This window comes from Puma concolor, chromosome C2 (assembly GCF_028749965.1).
Source record: "Puma concolor isolate L17-30 chromosome C2, mPumCon1.1.hap2, whole genome shotgun sequence".
In the NCBI taxonomy this organism is placed as follows: domain Eukaryota; kingdom Metazoa; phylum Chordata; class Mammalia; order Carnivora; family Felidae; genus Puma; species Puma concolor.
Window position 1 is genome coordinate 100,623,666 of NC_141675.1, and position 25,413 is coordinate 100,649,078.

The 25,413-nt window shown below is 39.1% G+C and overlaps 1 protein-coding gene, 1 long non-coding RNA gene and 1 pseudogene across 3 annotated transcripts in view; 2 read left to right on the forward strand and 1 right to left on the reverse strand.

Annotated features, from left to right (window-relative positions):
* CD200R1 (CD200 receptor 1) overlaps window positions 1-25,413 on the forward strand; it is a 150,341-nt gene that overhangs the window by 83,203 nt on the left and 41,725 nt on the right. The window lies entirely within an intron of this gene.
* LOC147577452 (uncharacterized) overlaps window positions 1-25,413 on the reverse strand; it is a 71,069-nt gene that overhangs the window by 14,332 nt on the left and 31,324 nt on the right. Inside the window, exons 3-4 of the long non-coding RNA XR_015240313.1 lie at window positions 11,050-11,157; window positions 3,156-3,285 (exon numbers count right to left, since the gene is read on the reverse strand). This is a non-coding gene — a long non-coding RNA (uncharacterized LOC147577452). The remainder of the gene's footprint in view (window positions 1-3,155; window positions 3,286-11,049; window positions 11,158-25,413) is intronic.
* Window positions 20,585-24,167, forward strand: LOC147577454 (cell surface glycoprotein CD200 receptor 1 pseudogene; annotated as a pseudogene). Its single transcript, XR_015240368.1, has 3 exons — window positions 20,585-20,751; window positions 23,358-23,682; window positions 23,801-24,167. The product of XR_015240368.1 is annotated as a cell surface glycoprotein CD200 receptor 1 pseudogene (transcript).

Genomic DNA, 25,413 nt, shown 5'->3' on the forward strand with positions numbered 1-25,413 from the left:
TTGAGTGGTAATTAAGTTTAGATGAGATTCTGAGGGTTCCATGATGTGAATAGTGTTCTTATTAAAAAAAAAAAAAAAAGGAAGAGAGAGAACTCTCTCTCTACCACTAAGGACACAGTGAAAAGGTAGCTGTCTACAAGTCAGGAAGAGGCAATCTTACCAAGAACCAAATTGGCCAACATCTTGATGTTGGACCTCCCAGCCTCTACAACTGTGAGAAATAAATGTCTCTTGCTTAAGCCATCCAATCTATGGTATTTTGTAATTGTATCCTGAGCTGACTAAGATAGGATGTAATCCCTCTGTTTTCATTATTTTAGAAAAACTTGTGTATAATTGGGAATATTTTTTGAAATGCTTGGTTTAAGGGGGTTGTATGTGCTTAGAATTTTCTTTTGTGAAGCTTTTCATTTCCATTTAATTCAAAATACTTAATAAACTTTTTTAGATTGCTTCTTGACCTGTGGATTATTTAGAAAAGTGCTATTCAGTTTCCAAATATTTGAGGATTTTCCAGATATATTTCCATAATTGATTTCTAATTTCACCTCTCTGTGGTCAGAGAACATATTGTGTATGAGTTGAGATATTTTAAATGTATTGAGACATGATATGTGACTCTAGTAGAGGACTAACTTCATAAATATTTCATACGTACTTGAAAATAGTGCATATTCTGTTGTTTTTGGAGTGCTCAACAAACGTTAATGAGTTCGAGTTGATTGATAGTGTTTAAATCTTCTATGTACTTGTTGATTTTCTGTCAACTTCTATTGTTGAGGAGGTATAGTTTTGAAGGTCAGTTATAAAGGGCACAAACTTTTAGGAATGTTATGTCTTCTTTATGAACTTACTCTTTTATTATTATGAAATAACGTTCTTTATTTCTTAATCTTCCAACACCAAGAAGATTTGGGTAAGGAGACACATGGAAACCACCAGCAGACACAGCAACAAGCTGCAAGTTAAAGCACAAGCTTACCAACAGGCAACACTTCCTTCCCAAGCTGTTCTCCTGGTGGTTTGGAATAAATTAGTAAGGCAAGAGCAGACCCCCCAAGAAGCTATGCAAGAGTAAGCAGTTGTGGCCATGCAATCTTGCCCAAAGTGCCAATGTTTTATAAGATTGAAAGTTTTTTTTTTTGATGATGGGACACAACACAATGACACTCAGATAGATGAAAGGAAAGGCAGACTGTCTGTGACAATTTGAAATGAAAGATGGCTGCCATACTTGGCCACCCGGGGAAGAATCAGGTTCAGGGTGACAGTGAGAACCGTATTGAGAAGCTTATGTATGGCAGGTAGAGTTGAATTCCTCACATGGTGGAATTTCATTTATATGGAGTTCAAAAACTGGCAAAGTGGTGATAGAAGTCAGAATTGTGTTTCTCTCTGGGGAAGGGATATTGACAGAGAAGGAACAGGAAGGAAACTTCTTAAGAGTGAAATGGTCTTACCTTGGTTTTGTAGGCGATCATCTGAGTGTATACACATGTAAAAATTCATCAAGCTGTCCACTAAAGATTTGTGCATTTTACCAGGTGTAATTTATGCTTCCCCAAATACTACTTTCTAAATGAGTTGCTACAAAATTTATGTTGTCACTTCAGCACTCTGCAAGAACCAATGAATTGTAGGCGTTGGTTTTTTTTCTTTATCACTCAACAAAACTCAGCAATATTTCCTGTCAGTGGCTCCTCCGTGGCTGACCACTCCAAATGCATACTCTGGGGAGGATATCAGCTTTGAGGGTACTGATCTCTGTCAATACCATGGTATCTGGTAAGTCTGATGCTGTGACATTTTTTAGCAAAAAGTAAAGATATTTTCAGAAGTGATAAGGACGCTCTTTATCCACTCATAAAATGCTTTGCCTTGTGGCAGTGATAAATTTGTTTATTATCCAGCAAACCTTCTGATCTACCCTATGTCAATAGTGCACTGATTAGTTGTCCAGCTGAGTCCAGGGTAACACAGGGGGCCCTGGAATGGAGTGAAACTAAACTTGTGTGACAGGACAAATCCTCCAGTGTTTTGGTCTGTACCTTTATTGTCTCCTTGAATTCTTATTTTTTGATCCCTATGTTTATTAATGTGTGATTATTGTTGCTCCTTTGATATTTCTAATATTTCTAGCTCACAGGCTAAGAAGGAAACCCTAACTTTTTTTTTTTTAATTTTTTTTAACGTTTATTTATTTTTGAGACAGAGAGAGAGCATGAACAGAGGAGGGGCAGAGAGAGAGGGAGACACAGAATCTGAAACAGGCTCCAGGCTCTGAGCTGTCAGCACAGAGCCTGACGCGGGGCTCGAACTCACGGACCGTGAGATCATGACCTGAGCTGAAGTCGGATGCTTAACTGACGGAGACACCCAGGCGCCCCGGAAACCCTAACTTTCTAATTTGGGGTTCTTAAATTTTAAAATAGAGGCAAAAAGTATATGGGGAAATTTTGTTTCAGAAAATGAGCATCAGAGAACATAAGAATATAGTAATCATTATCTATTTGAAGTCAATGATTTCAAGCTCACATCAGAAGAAATGGAATCTTATCCCAAAGTGTGAACAGGTAGAACAAATGAGGGAAGTAGCTAAAATCAGAGCAGGCTTAAGCAGATGGAAGCAAACTTTTGAATCCACCCTGTCTTTCCTTGCAATCCTCCCAAAGAAGTTCCAAAACATTCTGAGCAACACTGGCTTCCATATTTCCATATATGTCTAGTTAAGGGTGAAGGTAGACACACACTGAAGAAAAAGTTCTCAGACACTTAGACTGAGCAGACATACAAGGTTGTCTCTGCCAGCGAGAACAGCAGCAGTCACAGCAGACTGCACACAGTTTTTATTTAGATAGAAGTATCAAAGAATATCAAAGCAAGGAAAGAGAGCACAAAGGGTCTTTAGACATTAGCCAGACATACGTCTGGTGGCTACACGAAGGCATGAAGGGAGTGCTTGTGGTTTCAAGGAATGTCAGGGAGGTACAGCAGGTGTTGTGTCTAAAGTATCCTTTAGGGGATCAGGGGACTCTGTCCTCATAGTGCTATCTCATTCGACAGCCTTGAGACCAGAACATAACATAGCTGATGTTTCAACAATTACCTCATTCACCCTTCAGGACTTACAAATACACTCTCTAAAAATAACTCACCATCTACCCCCTTTTATCTTTTTATTAGCAGGAAAAGGCGTTGTCACAGAAGTGGTGAGCATCTGGGTATTGGTGAAGAATACCTTGGGTGACTTGTTACGGGAGCAAAGAGACACCATCATGTTGATAACTGCAACGAGAAACAAGATGATTAGCAATATTATAATAGTGTTAAACCAGGAGTGTAGATTGAATGAGGAGAACCAGTTTTTTGGGTTGATACAGTTAGAAATACCATTGAAAGGGGTGCCTGGGTGGCTCAGTCAGTTGAGCGTTTGACTTCAGCTCAGGTCGTGATCTCGTGGTCTGTGAGTTTGAGCCCCGCGTTGGGCTCTGTGCTGACAGTTCAGAGCCTGGAGCCTGCTTCGGATTCTGTGTCTCCCTCTCTCTCTGCCCCTCCCCCACTCATGCTCTGTCTCTCTCTCTCTCTCTGCCAAAAATAAATGAACATTAAAAAAATTTTTAAAAAAGAGAAATATTGTTGAGACTGTTAATTGTGGCATATTGGCTTTTTTCATTGAAGCTCTTGTAACTGTTTTGCAATCTGATTTTTAAGTTTTTAATGGAGATGTTCAAGGGTGAGTCAAATGCCTGATCAAGAGGTCTATGCATTTGATTCCAGGACTCATTGTAGTAAGTGGGAGTGATACAGTAGGTTGTGAAACCTGAGTCACATACAAGTTGTGATTGGGTTCATAATGCCTGTTGATGGTCTCCTAGCTGGACACCTAGGCTGCTAATGCCTGAGGTTGGGCAAGGATTTGTTGAACAATTCTTACTTGTTTTTCTAAATCTAAAGTAGTATTTTGCATATATTGATTTATTTGGTGTGTGGTCTGTAAGGAGATAGCTAAGGAGGTGGCTACTGTAGCTGCTGTTGCTGCAAGTGCTGTAATGGGTAAAATAGCCACCAAGAAAATGCCTAGAAACCTTTTGGCTTCTCATTCTTTCTTTTAATGCAGGGACAAGCTGTTGCAATGGGGACCCCCTTGCCAGGGCTGATTTAATTAGACTGGCAACCTGAGCTGTGCCTTTCGTTTGGCTGTATAGACAAAAGTTGTATGTAAATGTGATGTGTTTGTAGTAGAGCAACAGGGGGTTGCCCATGTTTTGTTTCCTATGAAAATAGTGTGTGTCTCATTAAGATTTGGACCTATAGATGCAAGTAAGAAAACATATGGCCTTATGGTACATATAAGAGTAGTATTGATTTTACCGGTATAGGACCAGTTAAATTTGCTGTGTATAAGTGTCACGGGACCATGTCTAAATTTTCTTTGAATAAATGGTAGGCCAACCCTCCAAGAAAAAGTTTTAATAGAGGTATAGGCATTAGTGGAGTATCTAAGTATCAGACCCACAAATCCAGGATTCCATATGGGTTTAGAGGTATCATAATGGAAAGGAAGTGACCAATTTCAGATACGTCCTTCCCAAGTTTTATTACTTTTTATCACCATCAGTTCATGGGGTCCCCAGTCTTTAAGGATTGTATTGTTCAATAGGGATATTTGGGTAAAATTACGAGAACGGCAGAGGTCCCATGAGAAGCCATCATAGGACCCCATCTCTAGCCAGGGTCTTGTACATATTGGCATTAGAGGTTTTGGTTGTTGTTTTCCCTCAGTTAGGTTTCCTCCTATTCCTATCGTGAGAACAAAATGCTGATATTTGATAGTACTTACCTGAGATTCATCTTCTGGTGTTTTAAGTATGCTGTTAGTATACCATTGTTTCTGAAGAGGGACACAGCGACTTTGGTTAGTATTTTGAGTATTAGGATTATAAAATAAACATAGAGGGATGCCCAAGTGAGAAAAAGCCCAATTTATTGGGAGCCTATGGGCTGGATAGTTAGATGAATCATCAGCGTTAATGGGAACCCAGTATCCTACGGAAATAGAGGACTCATTAGATGAGATAGGAATTTCAGGATCTTCCCAAGAGACTAAATCAAACATAGGAGGGCTAAGAAGATGAGCCCAGCAGGTAAAAGTAGAGTGTGGGTGAGTAGAAGCAACAGGTAAAGAATTCAGACACATTAACAGGAGTATTGCTTTAGCTGAGTTGGCAATTAGGCAAGAGATGACGGATAGGAACGTATTTTCAGGGATCACAGGCGTGCCCGTGTTGATTAGAACCTCTTTAGGCTGTGAGGTTAATTTTTTTAACATCCCTCAAGAGATGTCTCAGTTGGCTGAATGATCAATTTTCCTCCTCTTTGGATTTGACATCCCGCTGGGAGGGGTCATTGTCATCAGTTTGAAGTTTAGTATTGGATTCCTGAGTCCCTCGTGGTTTTATTAACCGAGTAGGTACCCACAAAGGGCCCTGAGGAGAAAGCACAGCAGCACAACCTCTCTCCCAAGTTAACAATTGTATTGGACCTTTCCAGGTTGGCCCATCTATACCATACTTTGGGTTTTGGGAGTTCCTGTTCCATTTAAAAATGAGCATTGCAGAGAGAAAATTTCTGCCTAATTGTAAATGATTTAATGGGAATAGGGCTTTCATTAATTTGGCCCTAGGGGTGGTATTTTCCCCTTTTTATTTTAATAAAAATAATTTTAGGAGACCATTTGCAAGTTTTAGGATGGCTTGATTTTGTGGGTTATACGGAATTTTAGTGGAGTGGTATTTATTTTATTGTTGTAAGAAGAGTTGTAATTGTTGTGAGGTGTAAGCTGGGGTATTATTAGTTTTGATCTTTTTAGGTATATCCATCATTGCAAAACATTTTAATAAACGAGAAATAACATGTGAGGTGTGTTTTTCTCTTTGGGCAGAAGCCCATATATATTTTGAAAAAGTGTCTATAAGACACGTGTACCCATTGAGTTTTACCAAAAGATGATATATGTGTAAAATTCACTTGCCAAAATTGATTGGCTGTCAGTCCCCGAGGACTTACTCCATGGGGCAAGTAGGTAGGAGAGAATTGTTGATATTTTGGGCAGGAACGAATGACATTTTTTGTCTGAGAGAGAGGAATAGAAAATTGTTTGGATAGAGAGTGTGTGTTTTGGTGATAAAAGGAATGAGAAGTGACATTGTTTAGTTACCTGGTAAGGTTGTTGCGAATTTTTAAGTAAGGTATTAAGCTAAGATTTTTCAGGGGCTTTATTGGCTTTATGTTTTATAAAGTTAACTTTTGTTTTTTTAAATTTCTTGGTTATATTTGAGTTTATGTATATCATTTTTAAATACGACATTTTAGTTAAAGCCTTGGTAAAATAATGAGTATTTTTAATGGTGTTTTATTATGAGGAAAACAGATTCTTATTGGATTTATGTAAACAATTGTACTTGTCAGGAAAGAAAGAACATTTATTGAGAGTTTTTGAATTTTAGAAGGTTTAAGTAAAGAGAAAAGTTAAATGTTTTAATTTGTATATAAATGAATATTTTATTATACTTTTATAATATCATAGACATCTTAAGATAATTTTTTTTAATTTGGAAGAGCAAACATTAGAGAACAAGCAATATTTTTAACAAGAGTTATAAAAATTATAATCTTATTTTGTTTATTTATAAATGTTATTAATGTTATTATTTTTGTTTAGTTTAAATGTAGTTTTTTCATTTTGAAAATTTTTATTTATTTGTTTTATGATTTTAAAGATGCCAAATACCTGTATTTGTCTTAAAAGTTTTTTTATAAATTTTTTTGAAGACGAAACATATTTTGTAAGAGCATCAGAATAATTATAACTGACAAGAGATTTAAAAATGGACATGGTTAATAATGTGATATGAGAGTTTATTATGATGTAATTGACAAAGAAATTTAGTTATTTTTGTAACATATAACATTTTGATAATCAGAATATTAAGTGATGACTTTGTATTAAAATATCTAAATATTTTATGAATTTTATATATATGTTTGAGCAGTCATAGTATTTACCTAAGTAATACAACCTATTACTATTTGTTTGACAGGGTTTTTTAAGTAACATATTAAATAAAAAGGCCCAATTGTTCAAAAATATTTTATTTACAATTTAAATTTTGGGAAGTTTGTTAAAATTATAGACAGTTATGAAGCATATCCTAAATTATATGATATTATGTATTATATATAATATTATTATATAAAATTAAATCAAGTTATATATTATATTAAAATATATTATATATTATATTAAAATTATTATAAATTTTAATATTTTAAAAAATATTTATTTATTTTTGAGAGAGAGGGAGACAGAATGAGATTGGGTTAGGGGCAGAGAGAGAGGGAGACACAGAATCCGAAGCAGGCTCCAGGCTCCGAGCTGTCAGCACAGAGCCTGACGTGGGGCTTGAAATCACGAGCTGTGAGATTATGACCTGAGCCGAAGTCAGATGTTCAACCAACTGAGCCACCCAGGTGCCCCTTAAATTATTATAAATTATAATTATTTATTTAATCAAGGTGGCAATAAGAGATTTTAAAGGCAAATATGTAGGTTTATTTATTTTTTTTTTAATTTTTTTTTTATATATGAAATTTATTGTCAAATTGGTTTCCATACAACACCCAGTGCTCATCCCAAAAGGTGCCCTCCTCAGTACCCATCACCCACCCTCTCCTCCCTCCCACCCCCCATCAACCCTTAGTTTGTTCTGGGTTCTCAACAGCCTCTTATGCTTTGGCTCTCTCCCACTCTAACCTCTTTTTTTTTTTTTTTTTTTGTTCCCCTCCCCCATGGGTTTCTCTTAAGTTTCTCAGGATCCACATAAGAGTGAAACCATAGGGTATCTGTCTTTCTCTGTATGGCTTATTTCACTTAGCATCACACTCTCCAGTTCCATCCACGTTGCTACAAAAGGCCATATTTCATTTTTTCTCATTGCCACGTAGTACTCCATTGTGTATATAAACCACAATTTCTTTATCCATTCATCAGTTGATGGACATTTAGGCTCTTTCCATAATTTGGCTATTGTTGAGAGTGCTGCTATGAACATTGGGGTACAAGTGCCCCTATGCATCAGTACTCCTGTGTCCCTTGGATAAATTCCTAGCAGTGCTATTGCTGGGTCATAGGGTAGGTCTATTTTTAATTTTCTGAGGAACCTCCACACTGCTTTCCAGAGCGGCTGCACCAATTTGCATTCCCACCAACAGTGCAAGAGGGTTCCCGTTTCTCCACATCCTCTCCAGCATCTATAGTCTCCTGATTTGTTCATTTTGGCCACTCTGACTGGCGTGAGGTGATACCTGAGTGTGGTTTTGATTTGTATTTCCCTGATAAGGAGCGACGCTGAACATCTTTTCATGTGCCTGTTGGCCATCCGGATGTCTTCTTTAGAGAAGTGTCTATTCATGTTTTCTGCCCATTTCTTCACTGGGTTATTTGCTTTTCGGGTGTGGAGTTTGGTGAGCTCTTTATAGATTTTGGATACTAGCCCTTTGTCCGATATGTCATTTGCAAATATCTTTTCCCATTCCGTTGGTTGCCTTTTAGTTTTGTTGGTTGTTTCCTTTGCTGTGCAGAAGCTTTTTATCTTCATAAGGTCCCAGTAATTCACTTTTGCTTTTAATTCCCTTGCCTTTGGGGATGTGTCGAGTAAGAGATTGCTACGGCTGAGGTCAGAGAGGTCTTTTCCTGCTTTCTTCTCTAGGGTTTTGATGGTTTCCTGTCTCACATTCAGGTCCTTTATCCATTTTGAGTTTATTTTTGTGAATGGTGTGAGAAAGTAGTCTAGTTTCAACCTTCTGCATGTTGCTGTCCAGTTCTCCCAGCACCATTTGTTAAAGAGACTGTCTTTTTTCCATTGGATGTTCTTTCCTGCTTTGTCAAAGATGAGTTGGCCATACGTTTGTGGGTCTAGTTCTGGGGTTTCTATTCTATTCCATTGGTCTATGTGTCTGTTTTTGTGCCATGGTTTATATAGTTATTAGCAAAACCTGTCTTTTTTAACATTGAGAAGTTTTGACTAAGTAATCAAAGACCTGATTGATAAGGACAAAACATAAAGCTCTGGCTTCTTTTTTTCTTTCTTTGTTTTTTTTGGCAGACAAAAGAGACAAAAGACCTATGTTTACAATTTTTTTTCCCTCAAGAGCAGGTCCATAATCCAAGAAAACTGTTTTTTGAATAGAGAGAAAAGTAGAATTTTAATCTTTTATTGGTGTATTTTAACAATCTATTTATTTTAACCTTACTCTGTCCTAACCACACATAAAATTTTTTTTCAAAGATTTCCCTTTGTGAACCTTTTATAACTTTCCTTTGCATTTAGATTTTGTCCGAAGCCATTTTTTTCCAAACAACCAGTCTCATTTAGGACAAAATTATTATTATTTTTTTTACCTTTACCAAAAATGTATTCCCATTCTTTATATCTTTTTTTTATATATCTCCTACTTTTGTACATACAGAGTTACTTTTTTTATTTTCATCAGTTTTAATTATAGTTAGCAGAATATTAAATCTTAAAAACTTTAGTCTCCAGTGAAAAATAAGTAGTAATTAACTGTGAACTGTCTGCTGTATCAGAATTTTTTAATGTTTATTTATTTTTGGAGAGAGAGAGAAAGAGAGAGAGAGACAGAGTGTGAGTGGGAGAGGGGCAGAGAGAGAGGGAGACACAGAATCCAAAGCAGGCTCCAGGCTCTGAGCTGTCAGCACAGAGCCCAAAGGGGGCTCGAACCCATGAGCCATGTGATCATGACCTGAGCCAAAATAGGATGCTTAAACGACTGAGCCACCCAGGCACCCCTGTTATATCAGAAATTTTAAGGTGGCAAATTTATGAATTAATTAAGCATGAAGTATGGTTTTTTTGACAGATTTAAATATCCTTAGTTTTTTTGTAATAAGAAGCCAAAAGCACAAGCCTGTTTTTAGTAAGCAATTCTTTAGCATTCCATGTGATTTGGAAATGGCCTAAATGTCCAATGAATTTAATTTTAATTTATTATCGAGACAAAACTTTAAAGTTTTAGGTTACCAAAACTTGAAAGCTATCTTAACAATGACCCATGAAAACTTCTGAGACAGAAGTAGCCATTATTTTAAGTTGTCTTTTTGTTAACAAATTGCAACAGACATAACGTGAGCTTATTTGACCTTTAGTAAACTTAGGTAGAAAAGTTTTATATTTGATGTTGATAATTTTAAAGACAAGTTTTATATTTGATGTTGATAATTTTAAAGACATGTTTATCTTGATTAAACCAATAAACTTAAAATTATTTTAAATACCAAATATATTTTGTCTGGGTCCATTTAAAAGTTAAGCAATTTGTTCACCATTGTCAATTTCTACCTAGGGTATCAGTGAGGAAATCTGAATTGGGCAATGTAAGTCTAAGGGGGTGCTCTTTGCTCCTTGACAGTGAGGGGAGGAGGAGGAGCTGAGCCAGGGACATGGAAAACACTGGCTGCACCGAAAGTGGTACAGAAATGGGAGGAGGGGGAGGGGAAAGCAGAAGAGGTGAGGTGCAGCCAGGAAGGCTGCTGGTGGATAAAAACCCAGAGGACAGAGAAAGAGGTCTCCCAGTTTTAAAGCCTGTCAGTTTGGACAGATGAAGAGACCGCAGATTTTTTTTTTTTCCCCACCAACAAGTGGAAATGGGCAGTCCTTGTCGGTCAGAGAAGACTGAATTTCCCTGAAACAAAAGGAATTTTGACAGCTGCTTTGGAATATTCCTTAAGTCTCCTTCCCGAGATAGACTGACCAGAGACAGTTGGTCCTAATCATCATAGTCATTAACTCAGGAAATGAATGAGGGAGAAGCCACACATACAGCTAGAGTAACCAGAGTCTATTAGGAAGGAGGAAGAGTGAGAGCAAAAGAAACCTGAAGACAAGGGATTCTGCACGCCTGATTGGAACAGAAAAGATTAGGCATGTTTTTCTAGTCTCCTCATGGACATCAAGTGCCAGTCGTTCCTACCTGAATGCGCAGATGTCCTTTCCTGTTTTTGGGCTTGAGAGGTGAGGTACACAGCCTGGAGCCAGTAGATTCTCTTGGTCCCTTTCAGGCGCCACTTGTTGCTGCACACTGAAGAAAAAATTCTCAGATACTTAGGCTGAGCCTACGTGCAGTGCTGTCTCTCCCAGCAAGAACAGCAGCAGCCGCAGCAGATTGCACACAGTTTTTATTTAGATAGAAGTATCAAAGAGTATCAAAGCAAGGAAGGAGAGCACAAAGGGTCTTTAGACATTAGCCAGACATACGTCTGGTGGCTACATGAAGGCATGAAGGGAGTGCTTGTGGTTTCAAGGAATGTCAGGGAGGTACAGCAGGTGTTGTATCTAAAGTATCCTTTAGGGGATCATGGGGCTCTGTCCTCATAGTGCTATCTCATTCGACAGACTTGAGACCAGAACATAGCTGATGTTTGAGCAATTACCTCATTCACCCTTCAGGACTTACAAATACACTCTGTAAACATAACTCCACACTGAAGAAAACCAGCTCTTAAGAGATAGAAAGATGGGAACCTAAGGCCAGGAAAAGATGAAAGAAATTGGGAGGGAGGGAGGAACATTTGGGAAGAATTCAAAACACAGTGAATAGCAGATTTGACTCATGAAAGCACTACAGAAATATTTAGATGTGGCAGGAAACAGATGGCAACAAAAAGATGTAATTGAAAAGAGTGATTAACCTATTCATGTAATTGACTCCATTACATATTTGAAGGGGAAAAACTGTAAGATTGCAATATGTATTTGATAAAATTAAACATCCATTTAGTATAAAAAGGTTTTTGTTTTGTTTTGTTTTTTGTGTTTTAAGACTTAATTTTTTTCAGTGCAGTTTTATGTTTACAGCAAAATTGAGAGGAAGGGGCAGAGATTTCCCATATACCTCACCTCCTAACCCCACCTAGGCACAGCTTCTATTTCATTATCAACATCCCCTCCAGAGTGTTACATTTGTTACAAGTGATGAACCTACCCTGACACATAATCATCACCCCAAGGCCATAGTTTACATAGGGTTCATTTCTCGGTCTTGGGCATTCTATAGGTTTGAACAAAAGTACAATGGCATGTATCCATTACTATAGTATCATACAGAGTAGTTTCACTGCCCTAAAAGTCCTCTGTGTTCCCTGTATTATCCTCCCTCCCCTCTAAACCATGGCAACTGCTCATCTTTTTAGTGTCTCCACGGTTTCTGCCTTTTTCTGAATATTTTATAGTTGGAATTATATGGTATGTAGCCTTTTCATAGGCTTTTTTTTCACTTAGCAATAGGTATTTCAGTTTCCTCTTTGTCTTTTCCTGGCTCTGTAGGTCATTCTTTTTAGCCCTGAACAATATTCTGTCATCTGCATAATCCTAATTTATTAAAGCCATTTACCTACTGAAGGGCATCTTGGTTGTTTCCAAGTGTTGGCAACTAAGAATAAAGTTGTTATTAACATCTGTGTGGGGGACTTTGTGGAGACATAATTTTCAACCTAACTGGGTAAATACCAAGGAGTGCTTTTGCTGGATCGTTTTGTAAGAGTGTGTTCAGTTTTTTAAGAACTTGTCAAACTATATTCCAAAGTTGCTGTACATTTTGCATTCTCACCAGCAATCAGTGAGTCCATGTTGCTTCCTATACTTGCCAGCATTCGGTATTATTAGTGGTGTAGATTTTGGCCATTCCTTGTGTAATTACTGTCACTCATTTCACTTCTATATAAATATACTCTATCCAATTAAACATATATAAATTATTTTATATATTTATATATTAAAGATTTACATACTATGGAAAACATATAAATATATATTCAAAGAATACATCATTTTATTTTACATTCACTTATTCATTCTCCAATTGTCTTTCTTCATTTATGTAGTTCTGAATTTCTGACATATTATTTCCTTCTCCTTGAAGGCCTCTTTAACATTTCTTATATGCCAGGTCCACTGGAAACAACTTCCTACAACTTTTGTTTGAGAAAGTCTTTTATTTCTCTTTCACTTTTGAAGGGTAATTTTGTAGGATACAGAATTCTAGGGTGGTGTGGTTTTTTTTTTTTTCTATTAACATTTTGAGTATTTTACTTCATTCATTCTTTGCATGGTTTCTAACGAGAAGTTGGATATAATTCTCATCTTTATTTTTCTGTAAGGTGTTTTATTTCTCTGACTTTTCTCAGAATTGTTTATCTTTGATTTTCTATAGTTTGAATATGATATGCCAAGTCTAGGTTATTTTCCTCAGATTTTTTCCTGATTGGTGTTGCCAAACTTCCTGGAACTTTGGTTTGGTATCTGATAGTAACTTGGAGAAATTCTCAGTCCTTGTTTCAAAAATTTCCTCTATTCCTTTCTCTCATTCTTCTTTCTTCTGATTTTTCCATTACACACATTTTACATGTTTTGGTAGTTGTCTCAAATTCCATGGATATCTTGTGTTTTTTTTTTTTTAAGTGTTTATTCTCTTTGTTTTTCAGTTTTGGAAGTTTCTATTGATATATTCTCTAGCTTAGAGATTCCTTCCTTAGCCATATCCAGACTATTAATAAGGTCATCAAAGCCATTCTTCATTTCTGTTAATGTTTTTGATTTAATTTTGCCAATTTTGCCTCATGTATTTTGAAGCTGTTACTAGGTATAGAGGCATATCTTGTTTCATTGTACCATTGTTTTACTTTATTGTACCTTGAAGGTATCATGGCTTTTACAAGTTGAAGGTATGCCAAACATGCATTGAGTACATCTATCAGCACCATTTTTCCAACAGCATTTGCTCACTTTGCGTCTCTGTGTCACATTTTGGTAATTCCTGAAATATTTGAAGCTTTGTCATTACATTATATTTGTTGCGGTGATCTGTGATCAGTGATCTCTGATGTTATTATGTAATTGTTTTGTGGTGTCACTAACCATGTCCATATGAGATGGTGGATGTAAGTGATGTGTGTGTGTGTGTGTGTGTGTGTGTGTGTGTGTGTGTTTTGGCTCTTCCCCCATCTCTGTCTTCCTCCCATCAGTCCTTCCTCTTCCCTGAGACACAACAATATTGATATTAGGCTAATTAATAACCTCCCAGTGACCTCTAAGTGTTCAAGTGAAAGGAGGAGTTGCATATTTCTCTCTTGAAATCAAAACTTAGAAATGATTCTTAAACTTAGCAAGGAAGGCATGTTGAAAGCTGAGACAGGTCAAAAGCTAGGCCTCTTGTGCCAGTAGTTAGCCAAGTTGTGAGTGTGAGGGAAAAATTCCTGAAGGAAACAAAAGTGTTACTCTCGTGAACACACTAATAATAAGGAAGTGAAATTATTGCTGATAAGGGGAAAGTTTCAGTGATCTGGAAAGAAGACCAAAGAGCTACAGCATTTCCTGAAGCCAAAGCCTAATGCAGAGCAAGGCCCTAACTCTCCTTGATTCTATGGAGGCTGAGGGATTTGAGGAAGCTGCAGAAGAAAAGTTGAAAGCTGGCAGAGGGTGGTTCAAGAGGTTTAAGAAAAGAAACTCTCTCCATAACAAAAGTGCACAGTGAGGCAACAAATGGGGATGTAGATGCTGCAGTGAGTTATCTGGAAGATCTAGCTAAGGTAATACATAAAGTGACTAAGCTAAAGAACAGATTTTTAACACAACGAAACTGTCTTATATTGGAAAATGTCCTTTAGGACTTTCTGAAATTCTCCCTTTCTCGTATCCTGTATGTTTGTTTTTTGCTATAGTTTTCCAGTTTCAATAAGCAGTGAATCAATGAGTAAATTGAACTCTTTTGTATTATCCTAATCTGCCTAGTTATTTTTGGAGGAGTGGGGTGTGGGGGAAGCATATATTTCTTGTTTGTGTTTTAATTCTCCTTTTATTTATTTAAACATCCTCACCACATTTATTTTATGCCCGGTGTTTCATAATTCTACTATCTGAAGTTCTGAATCTTATTCTTCTCTCTAGGAATAACAGATGGCAGCTAATAAAAATAATATTATCTGACTTTATGGTTCCTTGTTTCTTCCTGTGTTTTGTAATTTTGAAATGTCAGCTCAAAATTGTGTGGCTTTGAGTCTGAAAACTGGTTTGAATATAGAAACCTGGTGAAGGACCATGATTTTCCATTATCACAGCTGACCCCAGTTCTTACTCACTGCTATGGACTGAATGTGTCCTCCAAAACTCTTATGTCAAAACCCAATCTCCAATGGGATGTCCTTTGGAGATGGAGCCTTTGGGAGGTAACTTTGTCATGAGGATAGAGCTCTCAGATTAGTACCTTTACAAGAAGAGACCCAAGAGAGCCTGCTTTTTCTCTTTCTCTCTCCCTCTGCCACTCCATGTGAGAAGACAGTGAGAAGACAGCTGTCTACAAGCCAGGGAGTGGGCTTTCATTGGACATCATGTCTGCTAGTACTTTGATCTTAGACTTCCAGCTTCTAGAACTGTGAGATAAAGTGTTTGTTATTACGCCACTCTTTGGTATTTTTGTTGCAGGAAGCAAAACTGATGTAAGACACCCATTTATCCTTGATCTGGCCATATAAGGCAAACCATACCGTCTTTGGCTGCCCTTCTCTCTTACCCTTAAGAACACTAAGATTTATCTGGCTTTTGCCCCAGATCTTTCAGGTCAGAGCCTCTTGGTTGTCATTGTGGCCTCGCTACTGTTTATGATTATGTACTTTGCCCCTGCCTATTAAGTGCTGTCACCTTGTCTTGATATTGCAGAATCCTATCACCCTCTCTGTGGCCAGCCCCACACTTTCCCACAGATGATGGGAACCTCCCTAGATAGTGTGCATGGATATCAGCAGTCTGGTGATTTGGGAGAAGGCCCACAACCCTGAGCACTTCAGGGAATTTCCCTCGTGTAAATAAAAAGGAGGGTTTCAGAATTCTGTCTGCTTTTGTGGGATGGAGAGAAGACACAGAATCCTAAGACTTCCACCTCAAAAGGAACCTCGGGAATGAAGAAGGTACCTCCTTAGGTAAGGTCTGAGAGACCTCCCAGAATCTCCAGCTGGGCTGACAGGTGAATATCTTTTTCTGAAGAAGCCAGGCAGTAAAGACTGGTGGGGGGTGGGTGGGAGGGGTGGGTGGTGGTGACAGCTCCTTCAAGTGTGAAGACATGAGCGATGCAACGCTTCCAAAACATTCAAGGAAACATGACATCACTAAAAGAACATCAAGCCCCAGTGGCTGATCTCAAAGCAATGGAGCTCTGCATGCCTGACAAAGAATTCAAAAATAGTCTACTTAAGGAAGCTCAGTGAGCTACAGGAGAACACTGTTTGACCCCTAAATAAAATCTAGAAAACAATCTATGAGCAAAGGGAGTGTTCAAAAAAAGAGGTAGAAATCATGTAAAGGACACAACGGCAAATTTTATGCAAAGACTACACTGAAAAATTCAATCAAGAGTTCCAACAGCAGAGTCATCAAGCAGAAGAAATGATTAGTGAACACAAAGACATAATTTGAAATCATCCAGTCAGAGATAAAAAGCAAACCAACAGAAAGAATGGAAGTGAGGGAAGAAAGTCTCGGGATGTTATGAAACACCAACAAACCAAGTAATATAGGCATTACTGGCCCCAGATAAGCATAAAAGAAAGGAGCAGAAAGCTTATGCAAAGTAATAATGAGAGGCAATCTCCTAAATCTGTGGGGAATGAACATCCAGATCCATGAAGGCCACAGAACTTGACTGACTAAAGAAATCTACACTAAGACACATTACAATCAAATAAAAAAGAGAAACTTTTGAAAGCAGCAGAGGAAAAGTGAGTGGTCGTATATAAAGGATGCCCAGATTTCTCAGCACAGACCTTGCAGACCCAGAGAGTGGGATGATACCTTCAAAGTGCTGAAAGAAAAATCCAGCCATTGAAATCCTTCACTTGGAAAACCAGAAATAAAGGTGAGGTAAAGACTTTCCTAGAAAAAACCAGAAACTGACAAACTTCATCAGTACTAAACCTGCTTACAAGACATTCTAAAGGGGGCTGTCCAAATTGAAACAAGAGGACGTTGGGGCACTTGGGTGGCTCAGTCAGTTAGGTGTATGACCCTTGCGTTTGTCTCAGGTCATGATCTCTTGGTCGTGGGATCGAGCCCAGACTGGACTCTGTGCTGACAGTGAGGAGCCAGGTTGGGATTCTCTCTCTCCCTCTAACTCTGCCCCACACGTGCTCATGCTCTCTCTCAAAATCAATACATGTAAGATAAATAAATAAATAAATAAATAAATAAATGGAAAAGAGAGTGTGCTAACTAGCAACATGGTGACATATGGACATTAAACATACTGTAAAGGCCAATATATAATTAAATTCAGAATAGTGTAATACCGTAATGATGGTGTGTGAATTACTTTTAACGCTAGTACCAATGCCAAAAAAATATTAAAAATAATTACAGCTATAAAAATCTGTCAGTACACAAGTTAAATATGTAAATTGTGACATCAGTAACATAAAATGAGGGAGGAGATGTAAAAATATTGAGTATTGTATGCAATGAACTTATATTGTAATCAGCTTGAAATAACTATAAGGTGTTGGGCGTATGACTCATAGTTACCACAAAGAAAACCATTTAGTAGATACACAGAAGACATAGAATAAGAAATCAAATCCTACTGCTACAAAAAATTATCAAACCACAAAGGAAGTCAGTAAGACAGGAAGAAAGGAATAAAGGAACTTCAAAACAGAAAACAATGAACACAATAGCAATAGTAAAGTACCTACTTTCTTATCAGTTGTCTTAATGTAAATGGACTAGGGGCACCTGGGTGGCTTAGTTGGTTGAGCATCTGACTTCAGCTTATGTCATGATCTCGTGGTTTGGGAGTTCAAAACCCATACTGGGGGCTTGTTTGGGTCCTCTGTCCCCCTCTCTCTGCCCCTCCCCTGCTTGTACTCTGTCTCTCTCTTTCAAAAATAAATGAACATTTAAAAAAAATTAAATGGACTGAATTCTCCAATCACATGGTATATAGTGGGCAAATAGATAAAAAAAACAAGATTCAACAATATGCTACTACAAGAGACTGACTTTAGTGAAGGATACATGTAGGCTGAAAGTGAATGGATGGAAAAAGCTGTTCCAGGGAATAAAAACCAAAAGAAAGTAAGGATAGCTATATTTAATATTAGAGAAAATAGACTTTAAGTTAAAAAATGTAACTAAAGACAGAGCATTTCAGTCTCTAATGGTAAAAAGCCAATTCATCAAGAGGATTTAACATTTGTAAATATTAAAAAAAATTTTTTTTAATGTTTATTTTTGAGAGACAGCATTAGCAGGAGAGGGGTAGAGAGAGAGAGACACACAGAATCCAAAGTAGACTCCAGGCTCTGAGCTGTTAGCACAGAGTCTGACTCGGGGACGGAACTCATTAGCCGTGAGAGAGTGACCTGAGCTGAAGTGGATGCTTAACCAATTGAGCAACCCAGGCGCCAAACACATGTAAATATTTATTCATCCAACATCAGAGCATCTAAATATATAGAGCAGATATTAATAGACCTGAAGAAGAAATAGAAAACAATACAGCATTTTCAGGGAACTGTAACTGTACCATTTCATTGGAAAATGAAAAGATCATTCCAACATAAGACCAATAAGGAAACAGTGGACTTGAACAACACAGTAGGTCAAATGGCCCAACAGATATGTACAGAACATTGTTTCCAACAATAGCAGAATACAGTCTTCTCAAGCACACACAGAATATTCCCAGGATAAATCATAATTTAGAAAAAAATTGTGTTTTACTTCAATACAGATCTTTTAAGAACCCAGATTTGAAGTAGATTAGGACTACTTTGGTTATCAGAAAAGTCTTTGATTGTCAGGAATTCCAAGGGAAGGAATGCACGTGGGTCTCAGGAAGGATGGAATTAGAAACTTTAGCTAGGTGAGGAGTCTCTCTCTCTCTCTCTCTCTCTCTCTCTCTCTGCTTCTGCTTCATTCTTTCCAGGATAGTCATCAATCCTCAGGGAAACAGAATAACAGAGAGTGAAGGGAGAGACAGAAGGAAGGAGGGAGAGAGGGAGGGAAAAGAGAGAGATTTATTTTAAAGAATTGGCTCACAAGAGTGTAGAGGCTTGGCAAGTCCAGAATCAGCAGGCTGGGCCAGCAGCTGGAGACCCAGGGAAGAGGAGTAGTGAGTCTGAAGGCAGTCTGCTATAGAACGTCCCTTTCCCAGAGGTCAGTCTTTTATTAAAATAAGGCCTTCAACTGTTTGAACATGGCCTCCTGACATTATGGAAGGTAATTTGCTTTACTGAAAGTCTACTCATATTAATGTTAATCTTATCTATAAAAAAATACTTTTGGGGCACCTAGGTGGCTCAGTCAGTTAAGTGTCTGACTTCGGCTAAGGTTACCATCTCACGGCTTTGTGAATTCCAGCCCCACATTGGTCTCTGTGCTGACAGCTCAGAGCCTGGAACCTGATTCAGATTCTGTGTCTCCCTCACTCTCTGCCCCTCCCCCACTCACATTCTGTCTCTCTCCCTCTCTCAAATATAAATAAACATTAAAAAAATTTTAAAAATACTTTCACAGAAACATCGAGAACACATAAAATGGACATATAAATTTAGCGATCACTGTAAGAAAAGGGGAGGAAAAGAAGAATGGACTATTCTCAATCTGGTTCCAAAATTCTCGTGAAAGTACTCTCATTTGCGCAGCTGGGTGAGGTGCCCACCAGTGGATCAAACAACTTTAATCAGGAGGTGGATCTGGAGAAAACACTATACTCAGTCCCCATCATGTGAGGTACCCATGATGGAACAATCCACTGTGGCTAGGAGAGGAGTGGAGGCAGGGTTGCCCTGGAGAAAATTATTGTCAAGTACAGAACAAGGTGTCTCAAAAATGGGAAATTATTGATTAAAAGCCTACAATGTAATTTTAAATGTTAACTTGTTTTTTCCACATAATGATGAAATAACTTCTAATTTCTGTTTTGTAAAGCTTTTTGTGGAATTTAGTGGCAACTGATTTTCTATCATGTTGTATGTAAGATGTATGAAAAAACAGTGGCTGACACTCAATTTCAGTCCCTGAAGTTCATTTCATTTACTTTTCTCTGAATATCTTCTACCTTCAACAAATAGTACATTCATGGATGGAAAGCAGAGACGTTTCATACTTCCTATGGAAGGTAATATGTTTTTTAATTTTTTCCTACAGGCCAGTACTAAAGGGAAAAAGTGTTGAACTTCCTTAGAAACAGGGTTGATGGTCTGGTCACGGGGCCGGCCTGAGCCTGGTTGAAGAGTATGATGGTCTGAGTGCTGAGGTGTGAGGGACCCTGAATGACCCCGGGCCTCCTCCCCCCAGGCAGTGCACATTCCGTCTGAGGATTATGGAGCCCTCCCTGTCAGGCACTAGGCCATGTGGGGAACACGGGGACAAACAAGAGTAGCTAGAGCACCAGAGTGCACTAAGGGGCTCATTTCAAGGGGGAGCCCAGATGTCAACACAGATGGCATTTGACAGAGGAGATGAGCACTCACATCAAGTGTGCTGGGAGTGTAGAGGAGAAGGCGAAGCAGCAAGGCTCTGAGAAGGCTTCACGGCAGGGGCAGCGTGTGAAATGGCTCTTAGGGGAAGAGGAGCGTTTTCGTGGACAAAGAGTGGTCTGTAGGCCACCCCAGTCTGCAGGAACGATGTGAGAGGAAAGACCCAGATATGCAGCGGTGCTTGGTGTTTTCTTTGCAAAGTGTGGGGGCGGCTGAGGGGTGATAAGATGGCAAAGGTGAGTCCATCTGCAAAAGAGGGCTTTCAAAGGCAACACAGGACATGTAAGTGTTGTCTTCGGGCAGGGAGAGGTCTCTGAGGGGTGTTAGATGGAGGGGATCACACCCGTGTCCCAGAATCCTGGACCTGCTGCAAGGTCAGGTGTGAACTGAAGAGGGGAGAGATTTGAGACGGACACAGACATCAGGAGACTTCTGCAGGAATCCAGGTGTGTGGTGATGGGGTGGTAATCTAATATCTGGCAGCGAGGACAGAAAGGAAAAGCCCCAAATCTCATAGGGATTGGTCTGTGTGCAGAAGGGCTGGAGGAGCCTGGAGGAGAGTCATAGACACAGGATGCAGAGAAGCTGGAAGGTGACTGCTGGTTCTGGAGCCAATAGGAGAATCTACCTGCTATCCCTCTGTGACCAGGAGGTGAAATCACGGTAGTTGATCACAGGGCTGTGAGGAGATTATATTTGTTAGACAGGTGCCAACCCCACTGAGTGTGGGGGAGTGACTGGTCACTGGTGAATTATCACAACAGGTGTGAATAAAGAGAAGGATTAAGAAAGGGAGAGTAACAGGAATCACAGAAGTCCCATCACAGGTGAAGGGGGATTGCTGGAGGGTCCTAGAGCAGAGGAAGGTGAAAGAACAGAGATTGTCCATGGTGCTTGGGATGCTCACCCTGGGAGCTACTTCTCTGGAGACAGCGCCCCTGTTAAAACGCGTATGATTATTTGATTATCTAGTAATTTCCTTTAAAAGAATAGAGTCTGATCGTGAGGCTCAATAGCGGGCAAAATATTAAAACCTTAGACTGTTCACAAGCAGAAGTGCAAACCCCTGAGAACACAAAAGAACATTCACCAGCCTCTTCCCTTTGTGGTTTCATCTTCAGCATCTTGTTTTGAGGCACAGGGATGTTCACCCACATCCCCCTCTAGCTGTTCCTAATCCGCTAACTTCTTGCTTACCTCCAAATTTGGCCAAGGTGCACATGCTTCATGGATTTCACTCCCCTCTCAGATCTGCTGTAAAATCTGCCTGCCACCCCCCAATGGGGCACATGGATGGCTCAGTCAGTTAAGCGTCTGACTCTTGATTTAGGCTCAGGTCATGATCTTATGGTCGTGAGATCAAGCCCCATCTGGGTTCCATGCTGGTCTCAGAGCCTATGTAAGTTTCCCTCACTCCCTCTCCCTCAGACTGTCTCTCAAAAAGGAGTAACTAAGGAAGTATCCTCCTTGCTTCCTGTAGTTATGGGATCTTGATTGGTCTATGAAATGCGAGGGCATGAGTCCATCATCACAGAAGAGGCAGGATACACCAAAAAAGGAGAGGAGGGATCTCAAATGAGAGTTTAGCACCCACAAGCTCCATGCACAAAACAATTTTGCCCCATCATGCTAGTTCTGCTCAATGTAAAGCGATGAGCTCCTTGCCAGTCAGCTGGGTTACAGGTGCATGGACCCTGACTTCCTTAATCCTCTCTCAGCAAACCCCTCCCAGTCAGGGACCCATTATGTTATATGTCACAGGGCTTAATTTTGACTTTAAAGTTGGACAAAGGGAGTGAATTTATGTAATTCTTGTAATTCGAATATAGAGACGCAATCTGTGAGCAGAGTTCACAGTTGAACTGTTTGGCAGTGTATGTGTGACTCAATAGGAAGGAAGGAAGGAAGATCTGTTGATTTTACTGATTGTGATTCTCCAAAAAAAAAAAAAAAAAAGCTTTAAAAATGCCCACTCTGGGTGGTGGTGGGGTGCCTGGGTGGCTCAGTCATTTAAGCATCCGACTCTTGGTGTTGGCTCAGGTCATGATCTCATTCATGGTTTGTGGGATGGAGCTCTGTGTTGGGCTCTGAGCTGTCAGCAGGGAGCCTGCTTGGAATTCTCTTTCTCCCTCTCTCTCTGCCCCTCCCCCACTCATTATCTCTCTCAAAATAAATAAGCATTAAAAAAATGTTCAGTCTGGTCAACATGAATGCCATTTTATGCTTTTTAAATTTATTTTTGTCTGAAGTGCCACCCGTAAGGATAGGCATTTAGTTCTGATATTCTTTCTTATTAGTTCTGATATTCTGACTTATTCTTTCTCCTTAATACTTAGGAGGAGAAAATCAACTCACCAATTTTTCTTTCTACTTTCTATACTAAGAAGCATGAGTTATTAGATAAATCTAATAGTCTTTCTGACCAAAACATTAGATTTAGATGACTTTGTCCATTAATTTATATTGTGTTTTTTTGTTTCTTACATATCAAAACCTGCGAATCAATGCACAAATGCTTAAATATTTCTCACAATGATAATAGGTATAGTTTAAGACCGCAGTATAAAGGAGAAAAATGGGTTCATCTTTGGATTAGTTTTAACATGTTATATGCATTTTGTGCATGTTTAATTTTTTATGTAAGCCTTATATTTCTGGAATAAGATCACCAGTAAAGTCCTGTTATAGTAAAATTTTACGTAGTATGTTATGAAAAATAAACACATGAAGTACTTTCACTATTCTCTTTGTGCAGGTGTTCAGCGCACCCTTCCCTGTCTGTACCTGTGGATACAAAGGTATCCTCTCTTGCCCTCGCATCAGCTTGACAACTGTGCTGGTAACCACATGGGAAATAATCCTCAGAGACAAGCCTTCCTGCACCAGAGCCTACAGGAGAGATGCAAATGAGACCAGGGCCATAAACTGTAGTGACGAGACAATATCCTGAGACTCCAGACCTGATCGGAATCCCGCCCTTCAGATCGATCCAGTGGCCATCACTCATGATGGATATTACAGGTGTGAAGTGGTCACAACTCATGGGCATTTCTATCATGGATATCACCTGACAGTGTTAGGTAAGGAGCATCGTATATTGTGAGATGTCAGATGACCAGATTTGGACTGAAACAGATGTCACTCTCTATTCCATATCCGTGTGTTAAGACTGAAGCATTTTCCCCTGCATCTCTGCAGTGCCCCCCGAGGTGACGCTGTTTCAACTTGAGAATGGAACTATCGTGTGTAGGGCAGCTGCAGGGAAGCCAGCGGCGCAGATCTCCTGGACCCCAGGGGGAGATTGTCACACTGTGGAAGAGCCACTGGGCAATGACACAGTGACCGTCCAGAGTTCGTGCCGCTGGGAGGACCACCGGGTATCTAAGGTGCCCTGCTCTGTGTATCATCTGACTGGCAACAGGAATCTGTCCATAGAGCAGAATTCTGTTAGTAATTTCAGTTTTTGTATGAGGTTTTCATTATATCAGAGAAGCTATGGAAGAATGAAAAAGGAGTGTATGGAGAATTTCACTCAAGGATAATCTCCCCAGCCTCTCTTTTATGTCCTTCTCCACCATTATGAATTATGTCCAGAAGACTAATGCAGAATTTGGTTTAAGAAGCCATATTTTAAATGATGTTTACATTTTAATAATTATAATAAACATGATTTAATAATTTAAGTGTACACTTCTATACAAGCAGTAAGCTGGCTTGAGTAGTGTACTTTTAAATTAATTCTTATGGTTTTAGGAGAAGGATAAAGTATATATATATATTTTTTTTTTTAATTTTTTCATGTTTATTTTTGAGAGAGAGAGAAAGACAGAGTGCAAGCAGGGGAGGGGCAGAGAGAGAGAGAGAGAGAGAGAGAGACAGAATCCAAAGCAGCTCCCAGGCTCTGAGCTGTCACCACAGAACCTGATGCGGGGCTCGAACTCACTAACTGTGAGATCATGACCTGAGATGAAGTCAGATGCTTAACCGACTGAGCCACCCAGGTGCCCCAAGAAATGTTTAAAATAAAGTCACAGAAGTGAATTTCATGAGCTATGAGGTATCCTTAAACCACACACACACACACACACATATATATACACACACACACACAGATACATGATTTTATACTTTTATGTATATATCTATACTTATTTTCAATAAACTTTAGTTTTTAGAGCAGTTTAGGTTTACAGCAAAATGAGTAGAAATTCCAGAGTTCCCAACAACCCCTGCCCTACTACAGACACCCCCTCCTCCCCTGCCTCCATCACTTATGCCACCCAGGTACACCTGGGATAGTCGATGAGCCAATGGTAATACAACATTATCACTCAAAGTACATAGTTTAATTAAGGGTCATTCTAGGTGTACATTCTGTGAGTTTTGGTAACTGCAGATGGCAGGGATCCCCCATTGCAGTTTCGCACAGAGTAGTTTCATTGTCCTGAAAGTCCTCCAGGCTTCACCTATTCCTCCCTCCCTCCACCCTAACCTCTAACAACCCCTGATCTTTTCACTGTCCCCATAGTTTTACCTTTTGTAGAATGTCATGTACTTGGAATCAGATAGAACTTGGCATTCTTGGAGCGCCTGGGTGGCTCAGTTAGTTAAGTGTCTGAATTTGGCTCAGGTCATGATCTCACGACTCATGAGTTTGAGCCCCATGTCGGGCTCTGTACTGACATCTTGGAGCCCGGAGCCTCCTTCAGATACTGTATCTCTGTCTCTCTCTGCCTCTCCCCTGCTCAAGTTTCATCTCTCTTAAATCTCTCTCACAAAAATAAACACTAAGAAAAAATAATGTAGCATTT